This window comes from Oryctolagus cuniculus, chromosome 16 (genome assembly GCF_964237555.1).
Source record: "Oryctolagus cuniculus chromosome 16, mOryCun1.1, whole genome shotgun sequence".
NCBI classification, from domain to species: Eukaryota; Metazoa; Chordata; class Mammalia; order Lagomorpha; family Leporidae; genus Oryctolagus; species Oryctolagus cuniculus.
The window spans coordinates 49872234-49892356 of record NC_091447.1 but is presented as its reverse complement, the minus strand read 5'-3'; the positions used below and the strand labels follow the sequence as shown (position 1 = coordinate 49892356).

Genomic DNA, 20123 nt, shown 5'->3' with positions numbered 1-20123 from the left:
ACAATTAGATTAGGTCCCGATGGCAGTAGTATTCACACGTTATTTTTGCTGAACTTCTAATTTGTTGAAGCCATATGCACTGCCAAAATGAAGACCCAATAAAAAGAAAACAATTGTTTTATTGGATGTGGAAATCATTTGAAAAAAAAAAAAACAAGGCAGAATGAAAAAGAAATGCTTTGTTTTTAAAATATTCAATTTGGGATTACTAAATGTGTTTGAACAAACAGTCTATGGGGGAGGTCTTGGAGCTGATATCAATATTTAGAAATGCTTTTGACAGAAAGCCAATCTAAAGTTACATCTGAAGGCTTATTTGGATTTTATAACAGCCAAGAGTTTAGACACATTAAGAATAAGAACTTTAGATTTAATTATAATTGCTGTACTTTTTTGGAGTATTCAAAACACAGAATTGTTACCACACAGTAAAATTGCAGTTTAGAAAATTTTTTTCAGTGGATATTTAGACCATTTCCTACATCTCATAATATTTTTAACTGCACCTTCCAGAGCACTTGTATGTATTTATTTGAAAGGTAGAAAGGCAAAAAGAGAGAGACAAAAAGAGAACAGAAAGAGTGAGAGAGTACGGTGCCATCCACTGGTTCACTCCCCAGATGGCCACAACAGCTAGGACTGGGCCAGGCCAGTCAGGAGCCAAGAGCTCCATTGTGGTCTCCCACATGGGTGACAGAGGTCCAAACACTTGAGCCATCTTCTGTTCCCTTCCCAGAGCATTAGCAAGCAGCTGGATCAGAAACAGAATAGTAGGGACTCTAATTGACCCTCTGACATGAGATGCTTGCATTGCATTGCATGTAGCAGCTTAACACACCGTGCCTCAATACTGACCCTAATTATTCTTTGCTGTGGACTAGCACAGCCTCATCCCCTAACTGGCGTGATCTGCCAATGACACTTGATGATGACACTTTTGTGATTTGGAAGCAAGTACTTTGGGAAGTTTCATTGAATCTTGCTGTCCCCAACCCTATGGACTCCATGAGAAATCTTTATTATGAGAAAATATTTAAATATGATTCACTCTTGACCACCACGTTTCTTCTCCTGTCAATTGCTGGCTTTTATCCAGAAGGAAAATTGAACATAAGCATAAATTAAGCATATGATGAACTACCCTAAAAGCATGCATCCTTCTATAGTCCTCACATTCCTGTAAAACTCACAGCACAGACCTTAAACAAATGCACATGCAGATGGGGGCAGGCAGCAACATCTTTGCAAGCTACTCAGAGGAAAGTAATAGAAACATACAAATTATTGCTGTGTTGGGCAAGAAAGAATGCAAAGTTCAATTGCAATAGTGTATGCACATGTCTTTTAGAATGTCAAAGAACAACAAATTTTTGATTATAATATAATGAGAAAAACATATCTTCCTATCTTGGCACTTCAATAAATCAATTTTATTTTGAAGATTTATTTATGTATTTTAAAGGCAGAGTTACAGAGAGAGAGAGAGAGAAAAGGAGAGGGAGAAACAAAGACAGACATATTCCATCTGCTGGTTCATTCCCCATATGGCTACAATTGCCTCCTGGGCCAGGCCAAAGTCAAGACACTCTATCCAGGTCTCCCACAGAGTGCCAGGGGACCAAATACTTGGGCCTCCACTGCTTTCCCAGGTACATTAATTAGCAGGGAGATGGATCAGAAGCAAAGCAGGGGCCAATGTTGTGGTGTAGCAGGTTTAGTGCTGCCCGCAACACCAGCATCCCATGGGCTCTGGTTCAAGTCCCAGCTGTTCCATTCCCAATCCAGTTCCCTGCAAAAGGCCTGGGAAAGCAGTGAAAAATTGTCCTCGGGCCCCTGCATCCATGTGGGAGACTCGGAAGACGCTCTTGGCTCCTGGCTTGGGCCCCGTTAGGGCTTTTACAGCCATTTGCAGAATGAACCATTGGATGAAAGATTGATCTCTTTCTGTGTGTGTGTGTGTGTGTGTGCGTCTGTCTGTCTGCCTGTAAACTCTTCTTTTCAAACAAATAAATAAATCTTAAAGAAAAAAAAAAGAGTGGAGCAGCTAGAACTTGAACCAACACTCCTATGGGATGCCAATAACACAGGCACAACAGTAGCTCCAATAAATTAGTTTTCCAGATATGTCTTTTAAAAAAACTCATGTATCATATTAGCAAAATTGAGGTCTCCTTTAAAAGATTAACTTGTGTACTATTTTATTTAAAAAGGGCTCATTTCCAGAATCTGTGATAAACATCAGTGTGAATTAGTTATAAAACATTGATTTGCAAATACTGTATTTTTATATATTTTAAAGATTTATTTGTATTTCTATTGAAAGGCAGAGTTCTATAGAGAGAGGGAGATACAACGAGAGAGAGAGAGAGTTTCCATATGCTGATTCACTTCCCAAATGGCCCCAGTGGCCACTGCTGAGCCAGGTCCAAACCAGGAACCAGGAGTTTGATCCAGGTCTCCCACATAGGTGGCAGTGGCCCAGGGATTCAAGCCATCTTTTGCTCCTTTCTCAGTTACATTAGAAGGGAGCTGGATCAGATATGGAGCAGCCAGGACTCAAACCAGTACCCATATGGGATGCCAGAGTTGCAGGTGGCAGCTTAACCCGCTACACCAAAATGCTGGCCCCTTGATGTATTCCTAAAATAAGTATATAAATTAGCTTAACAATAGATGTAGGGCAAATTTGCAAAATAAAATTTAGGGAAAATCATGAAAACATACAAATGGTATTTCAAGATTATTTAATTTTAGAAGTTATCTTATACAGATGCACTCAAATATATATAAACATTATACTTATGTATACATATATATATACATACATACACACACACACACACACACACACATATATATATATACATACACATCTACACACACACACACCCCAGAGGGAGAGGCAAGGAAATATTCTTTCACTACTGAAGCTGTCAGTTGCCATCAGTGTCAGTGAGGCCTTTAATAATATACAAGCCATTCTATCTCTAGGATTATTTTTTCTCTTTCATTTTCAAGGCCATTAAGCAGCCCCAGTCCCTATGACGGAATACCTGGGTCACTTTAGTTGATGTTCTAGATTCTGCCTGTGGATTCGATTTCTGGGGTGCCCATTGTTTCCAGTTTTGTGTTCTTAAAGTGCTTGCTCATAATAGCATCTCTAATTTGCAGTATCAACTCCCTAGCTTGGCACCCAAGTTCCTCCTTTACATAAATGACTTTTTCTTTGTTCCTCCGCAAACATTCCCAGTTCCTGTCACAATGGTTAAGGGCACACATCATCACAATCCTGTTCTCTCCTCCTGTGTGTGATGTTCTGCCCAGTAAGCACTTCTGCGTAAATTTGAGGTCCAGAGACTAATTCACTCACTACCAGGATAACTACAATATATTCTTCTCTACTACAGTAACCTACACATGGTCTCTGATACATGATGGCTTGACTTAATGATTCTTTGACTTTTCTCCATGTTACAACAGGCAAAAATGATAGCATTCAGTAACAGTTGCGTTCCAAATGTTGCATGTTGATCTTTTCCTGGGCTAGCCATGTAGGGTACAACACTCAACACTGTGCAGTGGCTCTCAGCCGGGTGATGAGGAGCATAAATATCGGACATGGTGCCATCTCCTGTGTGGCTAAGCTGTGATGTTCAACAGGTTAGCTGTGTGACACGCATTTTCTACTCAGGGTGCTTTCAACTCATGATGAGTTTATGGAGACACAATTACATCACAGGTTGAGGAGTTACCATGGATAGCCTGACTTTTAGGCATCTCTTTTGACTTCTTAGACACAGAAAACATGCTTTAAAAAGTGATTCCAAATAGCTTATACAAGCTGAGGTTCAAAGTAAAATTCTAGTAAGTATTATCAGGTAGATAACAAATCATCCAACTATAAAGGGGAAACATAATTTTAAAAATCCACTCCTCTGACTCATTAAATACTAAATGAATGTTGGGCATGCAAGGTTGTGTATTTTGTAAGAGAAATAAATGATATTCTTTAATCATCTAGAAATCAAATGTACATTTTTATAGAAAACCTGGGAAATGCAATAGTTATAAAGAATTGCAGAGATAAGTAGATGGCACTTTGCCAATAATAGAAAAATTGAGGCATTGATTAAAAAAAGGTCACCTGTTTCTCAGAGGTCGGAATGCTGTTGAACAATACTTTACTTCAGTTATGATGATATCCACTACTTTAAAATGTTTAGCTACTAATAGGCTATTTTATTTTATTTTATTTTAAAACAAACTGTTGAGTCTACTGATTTTGCAAAGCCTTTCTAATGGGCTTGCAGTCAGCATAAAAACTCACATTTCATTATTCAAAGTTATGGCTATGATTTACACAAAGAGCCCCTAAACAAGTATTGTAGCTTTTACTAAGATACAAACTGACAGAAAAATCTATAATGCAATTACAATGGAAGATAAAAGCTAGTTTCAAACATTACAAATAGTGTTTTCCTTGTAATAGAATAATTGTTTTAAAAATGTTTACCTTGTAACAGGAATGGACCTGAGTATCACAGAAACTGTAACTGTGTCCCAGAATCGACTCCTCAACTTCAGGTCAGGGATAGAAACAGCTCAGTCCCAGATCTGAGCAAGGTACATCGTGGAAACTGTGTTTCCCACTCTATTTTGTAGCTGGTGAGAATCAACCCATTCTCACTAATTCAAAGTGACAGTGCCATGCACTTGACACTTCCTTAAAATGAATTGCTTCCCTCTACTCCCTTTGCTTCCCTAGTTAAACAGGCAGCAATGTGGACTAGGTGCTTGTGAGCCAGCTAAGGTCACAGGGAATTATGTTGGGGCTATTTTTATTCAATTGGTGTTTATAAATGATACATAAAATGTCTTAAAAATACTCAACACAATATACAACAATTTTCTGTATTATAATTGGTACTTCAGGAAATATGTTAAACTAAAAGTAGCAAAGAAAACATGAAAATTGCTTTCTAAGAAAAACTGTCAAAGCTTTGGATGCATAGCTAACTTAAAGTTAGCCACAGATCTGAAACACAGGCCAGTCGGTAAGTTTTGCTAGAAGCAAAGACTCAAAAGGGAGAGAGGGAGGGAATGAATACTTTGTATGGTAAGTAATACTGGTAATCTTGACTTCATTCAAGTATTATTTATAGAGCATTTACCATGTGATATTCTTCTACATTTTGAGGATAAAACATAGAAAGAAGTCATAAAATTGCTGCCTGTATAGAAGCTCAGGTTCCATCAAGTGTGGGTTCAGGGTAGCCACAGTCTAGTGAGAGCACCTGATCATGACAAGAGCTGTCAGGAAAAAAAAGATTACGGAAAAGGGGCTGATAGAGAATGCTTCTTGTTGGGTTTTTATTCAAAGAGGGTATTTGAATTGAAGGAGGCCTCACTGAAAAGATAAGAGTGCAGCAAAGACTTGGCAAGTGTCACTATTCACTTTGTATTCTCTCATGATACAGTGTGTCTTCATGGAAGGATCCAGATCAATTTTATTCTAGCTAATTATTGATTTAAAAAGAGTCTAATTGTTACAAAAGTAGAATGTTTGTACTCTAGAGTTAAAAACCACAGTGCTGACCTGTCCAACTTAGAATCTAATTCCCTGTGGCACACTGTACCAAGCTCTAGTGCTACAATTTTAAACCTAGCACACAAAAAATCGACCCGCTCCTTCTCCCCCTGCTTCTTTGGGACATTGACTCATTAACAAGCAATAATTTATTTCAAAACACGTCTTAACTGCAGAATCTGCCCTATTTCTCAAAGCTTTTGTTAGAATCTAGAGAAAATCAATCATTGTACTATTGGGGATTCTGTGCTAATTTTTAAAAGATTGAGCATTCTCTTGATCTTTCTCCACCGAGAGCAGGACAGGCTCTGTGCCTTCCCCGCCGAGAATTCAGCTCTTCACGCGTGAGCACCGAGGTGTTCCGAGGAGAAAGTGCTACCTATTACTTAAATGGACCTTCTTCCTTCTTTGTGGTTTCTAGAAAGCAATTCCCTCAGGTATTCTTTCACCCATCAGAGAGAAACCTAAATAAGAATGTCTTCCTTTTGAGCTCAGTAGTACTGGTCTACCTAAATTAATGTTTATTTAGTATCTAATAACGCTTTCTATTGAGAGAAACAGCTCTGTTTTCTCAAGGTCTTTGCCAAGTCTCATAAATCTGGTCAAAGGCGGTCAGTGTAACCCCTCTAACAACCCAAGTGGCCACACACAGAATAAACAAGGGCCCAATTTATGAAGCCATCATGAAGAGACCCTATACTCTTCTCAGTATTAATTCATGACGTGTGCAATGCACTTTGCACTCAAATAAAAAGAATAGGAGAGAAATAAAGAGTATGCATTTAAACAAACTTTTAATACATACATGTGCTATTTAAATTTAACAGCCACCAAAAAAAGAAAAAGAAGAAGAAAAACTGTTTTTCTGTGAGCTGTATGAAGGCTAGCTATGCGTTTCTGTTGGTTTTGGTGTACTAGAATTTCTAAGTAATTTTATATCAACATCACAATAAAGAAATTTGTTCAGTGATTCTTCACTAATCTTTAAATTATTCAATTGTTCATTCAACCAAAGCTTAGGACTCACTTTCTTATCAATATAATATGTTTTGAGGCAAAAATACTTAGTAAAACACTGAGAAAGTGCTTGGCTTTATCTACAACTTCAGTATCAGCCAAAGTTAACTCCACAAGAATTTTATTGTTTTAAGACAAAATTTATTTCTCTAGACATGAAATTACAGCCTTATTTAAAGCTCAATAATAAAAACTTTCTAAAAATGCCATAATTTATTTATAAAAGGCACAGATCCTATCAGGGAAATGAGGAATCTATCTCCTGGTGGTCCAACTTCCATTCGATCATCATCCGTGGCAATGCGGCATTTTTCTCAATCTGTACTTGCCGTGGATGGTGAATCTCAAGAGCAGAATGCGGAGAGAGGATGAAGGCTTTGATATCTGTGTTATTTCAGAATCCCAGGAAGAGTCTTTATAGGAAGGGAAACAGGGATGGCATTTTTTACTGTCTGAAAAACCCCATCAATGTTTTCTTTAATTTTATGACCCCACTTGCTTTTGCACTACAAAGATTCCCAGACAAGCAGTATGATGTGAACGGAATAAACTTTTCTCTCTCTCTGGCTGAGTTACAGTTCTCAAAATAAATATATATCTTCTACATTTTTCCTTAATATTTCTCTCATGAGCCATGTGCATGAATGGAAAAGCATTTCTCTGGGAGCCGAGTGCTGGGTCAAGAATATCTTTTTTCATTAGCAGAAGTAGAGTCACAAGCAAGTCTGCTGCACACATCTTGCTGGATTTTTTTTAATCTTTTAAAAATAAACACTTCTATCTTATACATTAAAAAATAAAGGGAAAATTATTTCCAATAAGCTCATCTTAAAGTTAATTATTACAAGAATGACAGTGAGTGCCTATACACACATCTTATGATACCACTTGCATCATTATGATCAATTATGAACTGAAACTGATCACTTTGACTATAGAATACTATACAGCAGTAAAAAAAATGAAATCCGGTCATTTGCAACAAAATGAAGGAATCTGGAAAACATCATGCTGAGTGAAATAAGCCAATCCCAAAGGGACAAATATCATATGTTCTCCCTGATTGGTGACAACTAACTGAGCACCTAAAAGGAAACCTGTTGAAGTGAAATGGACACCATGAGAAACAATGACTTGATCAGCCCTTGTCCTGTCTGTTGATGTACAACTTTTAATACTTTATTCCTTTTAGTATTTTTTTGTTCTACTTAATACCATTGGTTGAACTCTGTAATTAACACACAATTATTCTTAGGTGTTTAAATTTAACTGAAAAGTGATCCCTGTTAAATATAAAAGTGGGAATAAGAAAGGGAGATGCAGAGTTCTGCACATGCTCAATCGGACTTACCCCTAATGGTAGAGTTAGAAACGTGCCAGGGGATTCCAACTCAATCCCATCAAGGTGGCATGTACCAATTTTTAATTTAAAAAAAAAACTATTTTATTTATTTGATTCAGAGAGACAGAAGCAGGGTGAGGGAAACAGAGAACTCCCAGAGTGACCCAACAACTGCTGACTCCCAGGGTCTGCTTTAACAGGAAGCTGGAATCAAGAGCTAGTGCCAGGAATTGAATCAAGATTGTCTGACATGGGGGCCAGTGCTGTGGCACAGTAAGTTAAGTTTCCACCTGCAGCACCAGCATCCCATATGGGTGCTGGTTTGTGTCCCAGCTGCTCCTCTTCTAATCCAGCTACCTGCTGCTGATGGCCTGGGAAAGCAGTAGGAGAGTGGCCCAAGTACTTGGGCCCCTGCCACCCTTGTGGGAGACCCAGAAGAAGCTCCTGGCTCTTGGCTCCTGGCTTCAGATTGGCCCAGCTCAGGCCATTGTAGCCATTTGGGAGTGAATCAGCAGATGGAAGAATTCTTTATCTCTCCCTCTTTCTGTCTGTAACTCTACCTCTCAAATAAATGAATAAATCTTTACAAAAAAAAAAAAAAGATTGTCTGACATGAGAGACAAGTATCTTAACCACAAGGCTAAACACCAGCTCTGGTACCTAATTACTTTTAAGTCAGCCCAGAGTCCAAAATTAAGCTGTATTTGGTCTTAGCTGCCAGTGCCCCTAACCCCTAACCCCTAATTGAAGATATCTGATTAATGTAAAGCAGATATTATTTCATGGATTTTGATTAGGTTTTACCATCAATGAATACTTTAGTATCAATCCATTGATTAAAACTTCAAAGAGGGGTCAGCGCCATGGCTCACTTGGTTAATCCTTTGCCTGCCGTGCCGGCATCCCATATGGGCGCCAGGTTCTAGTCCCGGTTGCTCCTCTTCCAGTCCAGCTCTCTGCTGTGGCCCGGAAGGGCAGTGGAGGATGGCCCAAGTGCTTGGGCCCTGCACCCGCATGGGAGACCAGGAAGACGCACCTGGCTCCTGGCTTCGGACTGGTGCAGCACCGGCCATAGCAGCCATTTGGGGAGTGAACCAATGGAAGGAAGACCTTTCTCTCTGTCTTTCTCTCATTGTCTATAACTCTGTCAAATAAATAAGTAAATAAAAAAACTTCAGGAGAAAGGGTCATTACAAGTTAGTCTGGCATCAGTGACCACCGTACTTACTAACTACAAGGAACAAAGAAGTTCCGGAGCAGCTGGAGAGCACGCTCCATTCTATCCTGCCTTGTGTTAGTGCTGGGTTTGGTCCAGTCATACTGGCTTACTTGACAGCAAGGAGGAAAAGCATCACCCTAGAAATCTCAGCAGGAGTCTTTCAAGGCTCTGCATGCTGAATGTAAATGACAGTGCAACAATAATCTATCTTCCAAAGTCAAACTCTCCTTGGGATGACTCCAACTAAGCACAGAAATTGTTACTCCCATTCTGGCATTAATGTTTGGGACAGAAGTCACATTCAGTTTATTACACAGAATCCAAGAAATAATGAATAAATGGAAGAGGAACGGAGCCAAATATAAATTAAAGTATTGACATAGATTTTTTAATGCTCTGAGAGACAAACCATGGAGTTGCCCATGATGTTTTATTGTGTGGACAAAAGTACAATCCTTAAATCAATAAGCTAAGAAGATGAAGTTGATGAATCCATGCATTGTTGTTGGTTATTTTCAGATCTAAAGCTATATAAGTACTACAAGATAAATTGAGAAACACCTTCTTCAAAAGCTATCTTATTGGAAACTTGAAGGACTAAAAATACAGTTCAAAGTAAGGACTCCCATCAAAGGGACAGGAAATGGTCAGGAGTCACACCTCTTCCGTAAGATAGAGACAGGGAGTGTTTAATATCAAAACTTTTCAAAAATGTGGTAAGCACAAGGACCTATATTGAAGGAAAATTTGTATGATATTTGCAAAAAGGAGTTATATTTTATTAGTTAAATACAAAACCTGAGATAACAGCACATAGAAAACATTAGTGTGAGTGGATAATTCAATATATCTTATAGTTGTACAGTATCCTATAGCTCCCTAAATACACCAGAGGTCTTCAACAAGTTCATGGAAGGTGGCTATTATGCAAACGCTATACATAAATTTCAAAATGTTCTGAACCAAAATAAACTCACCTTTCAATTCCATTTCCCATGAATTCTTGGAAGTCCTCTGGTATATGTGTGTGTGTATGTATAGGTATGTGCACATATTTCACATATTCTGCTATTTAAATCCTTTAACAATATTCTGCATTTGAGATAACAGGCAATTGTTAAAAGAGTCCTATCTTTGGAGAAAGAAAACAAACTTATTTACTGGCTGATATCACTGATAAATGGCAGAAAGGAGCACAAGGACCAATTTTCTTTATTTACAAATATATGTTAATAGAAAAATGACCAGAAAATCTTCTCATACTTTTCAATTTTTATTTATTTATTCATTCAGTCATTTCAAAGGGAGAGGGAGACAGGCAGAGAGAGTCACAGCGAGCTCCCATAGGCTAATTCATTCCCTAAATGTCCACAACTGTGACCATAGCTAGGAACCAGAAACTCAATCCAGATCATTCATGTGTGTGGCAGAGACCCAATAACGTCAGCCATCACCATTGCCTTCTAGGGTTGCATTACCAGGTAGTATAAATCAGCAATAGAGCCAGAAGTCAAACCCAGGCCTTCCAATGTGGGGTGTGGACCTATTAACTGGTAGGCTGAATGTCCACTTCTCCAAGTTCTTTTTGATAAAGAAAGAACAGATTCCACTGAATGGAAGCATACTACAAAAGGATGTTTCAAATGCATGGGGATTCTCAAAGAAGTAGTAAATTTAATATGGATAATCCAAGAGAATAGCCTCAGGAACAGAATATTCCAAAGAAAGAACATTGATATAGTAGTTAGGACAAGGAAAGAAAACTGGGAATATATAGTTTTCTCCTCTAGAGAATGGCTGGGTGTTGCTGCAGCTCACAATGCTGTCATCACTGGGTCGCACAGTTCCCTTCACAGAGGCAGAGATTTCTGACCATAGTTCTTAATCACCTACTTTCCTATCTGTAAATACACCTCTATCTACAGGTCTGCTGTGAGTGTGACATAGCTCAAAAGTTGGAAAGTCTTTTGATACCAATAATGAAAAATATAAAGCCACAATCAATTTAGCATGAAAATCTGGAAACATTCACATACAAGTGTATGTGTTTATGTACATTTATCAATGTATACACATAATATGTATGTAACTGATGACAGCAGTTTTATGAAGAGATAAACTATTTTCCTTCTAGTGATACATTATTATTATTTCCTCCTAATGTTTTAATCCCCCAGATATTGTTTCAATTGCCTAGATAATCGGCCAATTTATTTTGTCCTGCTCTTGCAGTTATATATGAATCACCAGAGTCAGTTCTGGACATATACTATAGGTGAAGTGCCATTCCCACGAACTCCAAGCAGCCATCATTCATAGGAACAGCTCCCAGCCAAGTCCTCCCAGACATTTCTAGGAGTCTTTGAGCTGGAAGAACGCACAGTGTTCCCAAGACATAAACTTGCCCGGCACTCGATCTGGTTTCTACCCTCAAATATCTACTGTCTAGTATGACAAATGATGTCAATCAATAAAAAAACAGGTAATCCCTTCTACTAATGATGTGGGAGAAGAGCTCTCTGCCATCACATTCTGCTTTTCTTTTCACTTAAAAAGTGACTCCTATTCTTGATTCTTCATCTCATAAAACTTGCTTTAGTTTTCTGTTCTGAGCTATCAGTGGCGACCCCAACAGTGCTCAAAATGTACTGAGCAGGAAGCGGATAACTTGACTTGGCTTAAAGATTCTCATGTTTGAGTTCTAATGATCCAGATTAGCTCCACTGAACCCCCAGCTGAAGGTAAATAAGATTTCAGTAAGCTTTTGCTTTCAAAGGGAAACAATGTCTATACAGATTATGGAAAACTCATTCCAATCTACTTCAGAGCAGGTCCTACTTGCCATTAGGATTCACACATGAGGAGATGTTAACTCTCCTCTTCACACAATGCAGTTACAGACTGCTGAAACAAGTAGCTCTTTGGAGTGAAAAAGGGGTGTTTGAAACTTTGAAAAACATTTAGTACAAATCTTAAAATTCCATGTCAAAATGGAAAATGTCCTAATGGACACCAATAATACCATTTTCTTCAAATTACACAAGTAATACTTGCCTCAAGTGATGGTGGTCCCATGCGCTGTCACTGTGTATGCTAACACCAAATTTCCAGAGAAATATTTGCTATCACTTGACCAAGAAAAACTAGAAAACACTGAGATTGAAGAATAAGACGTTCGGCTTTCACAGTTACTTTACAGTGCTTTCCATTCACGTTCCCTGTGGTAGCGAGGTTTTTCGACTTGAATTTTTACCTTCAGGGGCTATGATTCCCATTAACATCCCATAAACTGAAAGTGTGATTCTGAAACTATGTGCTAAGCCAGTCTGTCTGGAATGATGCAGTGAACTCAACAGGTCTTGAGTTAAAATTTCAAAGTAAACACAACAATGCCCAACGTCTATCAGACACTGCATGAACTAATGGTCAAAGCATTTCACAATTTCAGCATTAGAGAGTGCTAGATCCCTTTCCAGGGTGTCATAGCTGTGTGAAGCTGGGTTCACAGTGGGTGACTTGATAAACAGAAAGTGCCTCCTGGGGCTGGTGCTGTGATGTATCCAGTTAAGCTGCCATCTGCAGTGCCAGCGTCCGATATAGGTGCTGCTCCGAGTCCCAGCTGCTCCACTTCCTATCCAGCCTCCTGCTAATGCACCTGGGAAAGCAGTGGAGGATGGCCCAGGTGCTTGAGCACCTGCACCTACGTGGAAGACCCAGAAGAAGCTCCTGGCTCCTGGCTTCTGATCAGCATAGCTCTGGCCATGTGGCTGTCTGGGTAGTGAACCAGTGGATAGAAGACTTCTCACTCTCTCTCTCACACTCTCTCTCTCTCTCTCTGCCTCTCCCTCTTTGTAACTCCCCTTTAAAATAAATAAATAAACCAGAGAAGAGAAGAGAAGAGAAGAGAAGAGAAGAGAAGAGAAGAGAAGAGAAGAAGAGAAGAGAAGAGAAGAGAAGAGAAGAGAAGAGAAGAGAAGAGAAGAGAAGAGAAGAGAAGAGAAGAGAAGAGAAGAGAAGTCAAGTCTTCTACAAGTCTGTGTGGAACAGGTAATGATGTCCCTGGTGTTCAATGTGACTCCGTGACTTGAGAAGTTATGCAGTGCCCAACATGCACAATACCCCTTCCATAGGTAATTGGGAAATCACTGATGTATGATATAAAATATTCATTACATTATTTTCACCTTGGGCTTTCAGGACATAAGTACTTATGAAGTTGTTTGATTTTAACTAATAATCAGAATTCTTGGCATTTGTTGGCCTAGTAGTTCTGTAAAGTACAGTACTGAGCTGCTAAAAGATTCAGAACTGGAATTCCCAGTTACAAGTGCTTTCTTAGAAAAGCATGAATCTCTGTAAGAAGAATCACTCACCAAATCAGACCTGAAGCAGAATTTTTGCATGTAAGGTACTAATAAGTCTACTGCCTGATCTTAATATTCATTGTGATATCTTCTTCACTATTCTGTATTTTCAGCTTTTCCTGGATTTATAGTCAAAAGATTGTGGTCACAGGGGCTTTTCCACGTTGCAGTTCCCTGAGTCTACATAAAAGGTGAGCAGGCAGGTAAAGCCTGGTACAACAGTGTTCTTATTGTGGGACCCAAATTAAGCCCTGCTGGAAAGACTCCACAGGGGGCTTTCTCTACATTAATTCCCTCCTATGGCACACCGTGTTATTTTCTGTTTCCTATGAATTCCTTTCATTGTTAGTGTGGGGCCAAGAAAATAATATTTCAAAACATTGCTTGTAAAGTTTTAACACAATTGAACTCAGTTCTCACATTTAAAAGCTTAGCATCACACTGAAGTTTCTTCAAATGCAAAGCAATGTACATGTAAAGTGAATGTTACCCGTGGCAAAGAAATATCTCACACACACACCGTATAATTAGAGGGCTTATTTGAAATTACTAAGACTGAAAGACCAGCAGAACTATGGGGAAAAAAAGGACATTTCTTCAGAAACCCTGTATGAGACGGGGTAGAGAGGGCAGTGCTGTTACTGAGGAGGCGTCCGCATTGCCTCATTTTTCCTTCTGATCTGCACTGCCGGGCTCTTTTCCTTGCTCTTCCTTCTTCACTTTGAAAATATTCAATGTAAGCAAGGTAAACATGGAGATGTGGGGAAATTTATACAAGTGTGAAGTATTTCTGAAAATCCTTTCTAAGAAAACAATAAAAAACAATGTGATGTTCTTAATAAACAGTTGTAGATTATAGTTCCAGACAGGATAAAGTAATTAAGCAAAAGAACTAGTGATTAGACAGTGATTTATTTCCATTTGTTAAAACTGAGATTCATATGTATGTACATGATATTCATACAGGTATGCAATTTTTGCTTTATTATAGCTTATCTGAATCCTATTCTTTTTGTATCCTCAAAGCATCATGTAGCACTGGAATTTTTCGCATTAATATTTCTAATTCATCATACGGACCAGAAGATTCTAAACAAATTTAAGATTTTATATTAGGTTTTTTCCTTAATAATATTAAAAAATTCTTATTATGAATTCCCAAATTTCAGATTGTAAAAAGAATCTTGACCTTACTTTGATCAAAATAATGAAAAAGTTCACAAAATTTATTTGCAGAGAACAACTCTTAGCAAATGTCTTTTATGCCCTGAGATGTTTCTTTTCTTTCTTATTAGGAAAAAGGTTTGTTGTCTTATGACTTCTATGGCTTGACATATACAGGATAGGAATTTTTTTTTTTTATTTCATGGCCACTTTACAATTTTCTGTTTCTCTTTGATTTATTAACACTTATGTCACTTCAATCTCTTTGGCTTTTATGTTTTATTTTATATCTATAGTTGTGTGTAGGATGGATTTGTTTATGCAGGGTGAGGGCTATTTTCTCTTGGGTATTCATAATTTCAACTACCTGTTAGTCAAATTTTATGACAAGGTGTAAATAGGTAATGACTGAGTTACTGGTTATTAGAAGAATCCAGAGCCACATGAGAGGATCATTGCCAACTGTGGGCAAGTGAAAAGGATATTAATATTCTCATCTAACTTTGATCACCAAACTAAATGACTTAGCAGTCAAAAGACATCATTGTTCTTGCTCCAGAAGGAATAGTTTATAATTTGAGAACCACACTGTGTCTGTTTTACATAGAAGACAAGTTGGCAAGGATGAAAATGACCTCAGGTTGGGTCAGTATATAAAAGGTTAATTATTGTGCTATAGTAAAACAAAACCTAAAGCTATGGGTTATGCTTGGCACACAATGAAATAACAGAACATTAAACAACAGACTTACAGTGCTGAATTTTATTATAGAAAGTAATAATCGGGCCAGCACTGTGGCATAGCGGGTGAAGCTGCCCGCCTACAGTGCTGGATCACATTTGGGTACTGGTTCGAGACCTGCACCTTCCAATCAGCTTTCTGCTGTGGCCTAGGAAAATCAGTAGAAGATGGCCCAAGTCCTTGGGCCCCTGCACCCACGTGGGAGACCCGAAAGAAGCTCCTGGCTTACAGCTCTTATGGCTCTGGCCATTGTGGCCAATTGGAGAGTAACCAGAGGATGAATGACCTCTCTCTCTCTCTCTCTCTCTCTCTGCCTCTCCTTCTCTCTCAATGTAATTCTGACTTTCAAATAAATTAATAAATCCTTTTTTAAAAAAGAATATAACAATAACATTGCTAAGATTATGTATCAGTAATGTGTCTTCAATACACAAGTGTATTGATAATCTCAGCAAACTAACTTCTATCAAGAGTGTATTTTAGAAAACAGGATTAGAAATTGGCCAATGGCTTATTGCCCTTATAGAGAATCTTGTTTTATTCTACAAAACAAAAAAAATAGTAATTGAGCCATAATTGCCAGTCTTTATCTCCAGAGTTAAAACAAAAATAGGCATTTTGACAAGTCAAAGTTGCATCCAGTAGTCTCAGAAATGGGTAGACTTTGATGTGTTCAATTTAGGCTTCTAATTCTGAGAGAGGTAACTTTGCAGGTTATTGCTAATCAAGTGGCATTATAACACAGATGAGCAAAACAGGACCCAAGGTATTAAAGTGACATCATTGAACTCTGTTTTCACGACCTATCCAGATTCTCTAGTAAAGACCCAATCATCATTCGTACTCCAGGATGTGACTGAAGTGACTATATCCAGAAATAACACTGAATGCGGAATGGATAGTGGTACAGACATAGGTTATCCAGTCTTCTCTGACAAACTGACATGCATACCATCTACAGAGGTAGACAGATGATGGCTGGGTGGATAGACAGGTAGTTTATTATCATCCGTTATCATGAATTGGCTTACCTGATTACAGAGGCTGATGAGAGTCCAAGGATCTGAGGTTGGCAAGCTGGAGACCCACACAAGGCAACAGTGCAGCTGTAGGCTGTGGTTGATGGCCTGAGAACCAAGAGAACCAACAACACATTTCTAGTCAGAACGAGGAAAAGCAGTTGTTTCAAGTCCAAGCACAGAAAACTAAAATGACATCCCAACTCAAGTCATTTGGGCAGAAGGCAATTCCCTCCTACTTGTAGGTGAGTCACTTCTTGGGTTCAGGTGTTCGACTGAATGAATGTGGCCCACCTACATTAGGGAGGGCAATCTTTTCTGAACAGCAGACCAATGCAGATGTTAACCCCACGCAGCAGGATCCTCACAGATCCACTCTGAACAGGGTTAGATTATATATCCAGGCAGCCCATGACCCAGCAGATGACATATAATATCAGCCATCAAAGAGACTCTTAGCTGCTTCTCTTTAGCCTACAGCACCTGACTGCTTGCTCCAGCCTGTATTTCTCCAAACTAACACAGGAGTGCCTGCTCAACTGAGGAATATCGGATGTTACAGGCAGTAGAGAATTCCTAAATGCCAGACTCTTCCCATACCCAACATTCTTAGGACCGGCTAGGACATCACATGAATTAAAAAATAACTTAGAATCCATGAAAATAAAAGATGGAACAAAACAGGCGTGTTTCCAGGAAAGGATGTGTCAACAGAATGGGCAGGAAGGTGCACTCTTGGTATACAACCAAATCTTACACAAACCCCACCGTGTTGGGGGTCTGCCCCTTTCTCTGCACCCTGGCTGACCAGACATGTTCTTATTAACACTTAAGAAATGAACACGTATGAAATGCACTTGCACAGTTTGTGATTTTTATTGCAAATGAAGTAATGTTGGGATGGCAACTCTTTGAAATACAGTAGTAGAGACTGTTTCCCTGCTTAGAGAGAATGAGAAGTGCAGTGTAAAGTGTACTTCGTAAATGCACCAGAGAGGCCCATAAAGCTGAATAAGCTCATTCACTATAAAATACAACACAGGTGATAACTTTAGGTTGGCCTCAAATAATCGACAACCATAAAAAATAATTAGGTTTGAGCACATAATCTCAAGAAAACAGTGAAATCTTTTTTAAAAAAGTATGCATAAATCTGAATTTAGCTATATCTTAGATCCCCACGTTTTAAATGTGCATATTATAAAACACAACATAACTTGTCTACTGATAAGGAATCATGTCACATCATTACTCTCATCTTCCTTCATATTCAGGTTTTATCAGACTGATTGCTTCCAAAAATGAAGTAATCATCTTACTTAGGTTGCAAATATTTTTCAAAAGATATATATATTTCTAAATAAACAAAAGCTGAAGTATACAGCAAGCATCCTTATACCCATATTTGGATTTTGCAATTAATATTTTTCTATATTTATTTTATTAAGCAATTATAAAGCCTTGTCAATCCATCAGATTTTTTAAAGAATATTTTTCAAAGTTAGGTTGACAATCTCAGTATACTCACTCCTAAACGCTTTACCAGGATCCAAAACTTCTACCTTCTCTTATAATGAAAAATATATTGCTAATAGATAATAATAATTAACAAAATGCATGCCTTACTGTGCACTGAATCATTTGGAAGCTAAGGAATTTTCTTTATAGTTTAGTACTTTTGAGGCTATGGTCTTTTTTTTTTTTTTTTTTTTTTTTTTTTTTTTTTTTTGACAGGCAGAGTGGACAGTGAGAGAGAGACAGAGAGAGAAAGGTCTTCCTTTGCCGTTGGTTCACCCTCCAATGGCCGCCGCTGCAGCCGGCGCACCGCGCTGATCCTGGCAGGAGCCAGGAGCCAGGTGCTTTTCCTGGTCTCCCATGGGGTGCAGGGCCCAAGCACCTGGGCCATCCTCCACTGCACTCCCTGGCCATAGCAGAGAGCTGGCCTGGAAGAGGGGCAACCGGGACAGAATCCGGCGCCCCAACCGGGACTAGAACCCGGTGTGCCGGCGCCGCAAGGTGGAGGATTAGCCTATTGAGCCACGGCGCCGGCTGAGGCTATGGTCTTAATTTTAATCTCCCTGAAGGGTCAATTAGTTATTTTCTTTTCTACAAGTATATATTAAACCTCTAATAACACTTAGTCACACTGAAAGGTAATGTATTCCCCAATAGAGAGTAATATGCAAGAGTATAGCAATTTCTTTATTCATAGACAAACCAGGCAATTGGCCCAATTGATGGTATTAATTAGAGATTTTTTTCAGAGATTAATTTATATTTAGTGACTGTTATTTGAAAAAATATAAATTAATTGTAGCCTGTTTACCTTCTAAAAGTATCATGTTCACAGATACAAATGCTTATTTACTTATAGGGGAGGCTAACTGCTAAACAGAATGCAAATTATTAAGGCGTCTAATACTACCCAGGTGATCTTTGTACTGGTCACAAAAGAACAAATAGCCTCTGATTTGTCATTTAAAAGCAGTGATACCTTAGTCAGCAACAAATACTGATCTGTTGAAAACATGAATGAACATACACAAGTCCATTTATTTCAACTAATGGACTTCAATATTTCTATTTATTTATTTTCACTTTTATTTGAAAATCAGAGAGAGAGAGGCAGAAGAGCGAAAAGCAAGGAGAGGAGGAGAGAGAGGGAGAGCACTCCATCTTCCACCCTGTGGTTTACTCCCCAAATGCCCGCAACAGCCAGGGCGAGACCAGGTCAACATCAACAGCAGGGAACTCATTCAGGGCCTCCAACATGGGTAACAGGAACCGAACTGCTTATCGTCACCCGCCACCTCCCAGAGTACATATTAGCAGGGAGCTGGAACTGGAAGCAGGGCTGGGACTGGATCCCAAGCACCCCAAGTGGCATCTTAAGAGCTGTGCTAAGCATCCGCCCCAGATTTGTTTTTAAGTCCAAATTTATCTAAAGTTTTTAAATTATTTAGAACTTTCTTTTGAAAAATGGTAGTTTTTAATCACATATATCTTACATTTATATATAAATAATATGTATTAAAAATGTTACCTGTAGTCACAACAGGGCTTTTCTTTAAGACTTTTATTTAATGAATATAAATTTCCAAAGTATAGCTTATGGATTACGATGGCTTTCCCCCCCATAACGTCCCTCCCACCCACAACCCTCCCCTTTACCCCTCCCTCTCCCCTTCCATTCACATCAAGATTCATTTCCAATTCTCTTTATATACAGAAGAACAGTTTAGCATATATTAAGTAAAGATTTCAACAGTTTGCACCCACATAGAAACACAAAGTGAAAAATACTGTTTGAGTACTAGTTACAGCATTAAATCACAATGTACAGCACATTAAGGACAGAGATCCTACATGAGGAGTAAGTGCACAGTGACTCCTGTTGTTGACTTAACAAATTGACACTCTTGTTTATGGCATCAGTAATCACCCTAGGCTCTTGTCATGAGTTGCCAAGGCTATGGAAGCCTTTTGAGTTCACTGATTCTGATCATATTTAGACAAGGTCGTAGTCAAAGTGGAAGTTCTCTCCTCCCTTCAGAGAAAAGTACCTCCTTCTTTGATGACCTGTTCTTTCCACTGGGATCTCACTTGTGGAGATCTTTCATTTAGGTTTGTGTTTTGTTTTGGTTTTTTTTTTTTTTTTTTTTTTTTTTT

At 38.6% G+C, this 20123-nt stretch overlaps 1 protein-coding gene across 3 annotated transcripts in view; it reads right to left on the bottom strand.

Moving 5' to 3' along the window:
- Nucleotides 1-20123, bottom strand: part of SEMA3D (semaphorin 3D) — a 283059-nt gene that overhangs the window by 227913 nt on the left and 35023 nt on the right. For all 3 annotated transcript variants that reach the window (XM_017344335.3, XM_008261803.4, XM_002713842.5), the window contains exon 2: nucleotides 16467-16562. The gene's annotated coding sequence lies outside the window, so the exon portion shown is untranslated. The remainder of the gene's footprint in view (nucleotides 1-16466; nucleotides 16563-20123) is intronic.